Here is a 2,500-nt window from a genome sequence, read left to right as displayed (position 1 = left end):
CTGCGGTACGGGTCGAGCGAAAGGCGACGCGCGGCGTCCCGGGGTCGATCCGGACAGACGGGACTTGTAAAAATTACGGTCCGAGTCGAGCGAAAGGCGACGCGCGGCGTACCGGAGTCGATCCGGGCCGACGGGACTTGTGAAAATTTCGGTCCGAGTCGACCGAGAGGCGATGCGCGGCGTCCCGGAGTCGATACGGGCCGACCGGACTTGTGAAAATTTCGGTCCGAGTCGAGCGAAAGGCGACGCGCGGCGTACCGGAGTCGATCCGGACAGACGGGACTCGTTGAAGCTGCGGTACGAGTCGAGCGAAAGGCGACGCGCGGCGTCCCGGAGTCGATCCGGACAGACGGAACTTGTAAAACTTTCGGTCCGAGTCGACCGAGAGGCGATGCGCGGCGTCCCGGAGTCGATACGGGCCGTCGGGACTCGTTGAAGCTGCGGTACGAGTCGAGCGAAAGGCGACGCGCGGCGTCCCGGAGTCGATCCGGACAGACGGGACTTGTGAAAATTTCGGTCCGAGTCGACCGAAAGGCGACGCGCGGCGTCCCGGAGTCGATCCGGGCCGACGTCGACTTGTAAAACTTTCGGTCCGAGACGACAGAAAGGCGACGCGCGGCGTCCCGGATTCGATCCGGGCCGACGGGACTCGATGAAGTTTCGGTCCGAGTCGACAGAAAGGCGATGCGCGGCGTCCCGGGCCGACGGGACTTGTAAAAATTTCGGTCCGAGACGAGCGGAAGGCGACGCGCGGCGTCCCGGACTCGATCCGGGCCGACGTCGACTTGTAAAACTTTCGGTCCGAGTCGACAGAAAGGCGATGCGCGGCGTCCCGGATTCGATCCGGGCCGACGGGACTTGCAAAAATTACGGTCCGAGTCGACAGAAAGGCGATGCGCGGCGTGCCGGAGTCGATACGGGCCGACGGGACTCGATGAAGTTTCGGTCCGAGTCGACAGAAAGGCGATGCGCGGCGTCCCGGGCCGACGGGACTTGTAAAAATTTCGGTCCGAGACGAGCGAAAGGCGATGCGCGGCGTCCCGGAGTCGATCCGGGCCGACGGGACTCGTTGAAGCTGCGGTACGAGTCGAGCGAAAGGCGACGCGCGGCGTCCCGGAGTCGATCCGGACAGACGGGACTTGTAAAAATTTCGGTCCGAGTCGACCGAAAGGCGATGCGCGGCGTCCCGGAGCCGATCCGGGCCGACGGGACTTGCAAAAATTACGGTCCGAGTCGACAGAAAGGCGATGCGCGGCGTGCCGGAGTCGATACGGGCCGACGGGACTCGATGAAGTTTCGGTCCGAGTCGACAGAAAGGCGATGCGCGGCGTCCCGGGCCGACGGGACTTGTAAAAATTTCGGTCCGAGACGAGCGAAAGGCGATGCGCGGCGTCCCGGAGTCGATCCGGGCCGACGGGACTCGTTGAAGCTGCGGTACGAGTCGAGCGAAAGGCGACGCGCGGCGTCCCGGAGTCGATCCGGACAGACGGGACTTGTAAAAATTTCGGTCCGAGTCGACCGAAAGGCGATGCGCGGCGTCCCGGAGTCGATCCGGGCCGGGAGCCTGTCGGAACATCGTCATATGAGCCTCGTTCAATTTCGACAAAGTTCCCGGAGTTCAAAATTTTTTCGATAGCCCGCGGAGGTTTCGCCCCGTAAGCCGACCGTGCTACCACCGTGCCGGCGCCGACGTCCTAGCGGCCAGGCTCCTACTAGTAAGAGGAGCGAGTCGGTCGGGCCGGTCTCCCGTCGTCCGCCTGCTACGCCGTACCGGTACGTGCTCGAGCACGATACGTACTTCGGCGTAGACCAGGAGCGGGCGTTCGCGGACCGTTCCGTGCCTCGTACCAAAGAAACTACGCGACTCGCGTTGTTTCATCTATCGTCACTGCATTACCGCGGGTCGGTGTCTCAGACCGAATGGCCCTTGACGCGGTACCAAGAAGTTCGGCTCTCCGTGAAACACGGAAGGCCGAACGCTCCAACGCACGCGTCAACTCGCTTCTTTCCGAGCGTACACTCAAAGACCAGAGATGTTATAACAACGTATCCCAGACGCTTTCAATCTAGCCGACGGGTACGGGAGATCGTTCGAACGCTTATAAGCCGAGTGTCGAAGGTGGCGGCACACGGAACCGGGGCTGCCTGCGCGCAGTCCCGAAACACACAGTAGACGCGCGGCCGACCGGGCTACGAGACCCGGTCGGCGATGGGTGGCGCACGTCCGAGCCGAGATTTTGTATCGAAGCTCCCTGGTTGATCCTGCCAGTAGTCATATGCTTGTCTCAAAGATTAAGCCATGCATGTCTCAGTGCAAGCCAAATTAAGGTGAAACCGCGAATGGCTCATTAAATCAGTTATGGTTTCTTAGATCGTACACACATTTACTTGGATAACTGTGGTAATTCTAGAGCTAATACATGCAAACAGAGTTCCGACCAGAGATGGAAGGAATGCTTTTATTAGATCAAAACCAATCGGCGGCGGGTACGTCCCGTCC

The 2,500-nt window shown here is 61.2% G+C and overlaps 1 non-coding gene across 1 annotated transcript in view; it reads left to right on the top strand.

The window, feature by feature from the left end:
• Window positions 1-2,249: 2,249 nt before the first annotated feature.
• The window catches only part of LOC124296042, a 1,913-nt gene continuing 1,662 nt past the window's right edge, over window positions 2,250-2,500 (top strand). Inside the window, exon 1 of the ribosomal RNA XR_006905876.1 lies at window positions 2,250-2,500. This exon is cut by the window's right edge and continues 1,662 nt beyond it. This is a non-coding gene — a ribosomal RNA (small subunit ribosomal RNA).

Source organism: Neodiprion lecontei, unplaced genomic scaffold (genome assembly GCF_021901455.1).
Source record: "Neodiprion lecontei isolate iyNeoLeco1 unplaced genomic scaffold, iyNeoLeco1.1 ptg000108l, whole genome shotgun sequence".
Classification (NCBI taxonomy): domain Eukaryota; kingdom Metazoa; phylum Arthropoda; class Insecta; order Hymenoptera; family Diprionidae; genus Neodiprion; species Neodiprion lecontei.
Note: the sequence above shows the minus strand (reverse complement) of the source record. Positions and strands in the feature narration are given on the sequence as shown.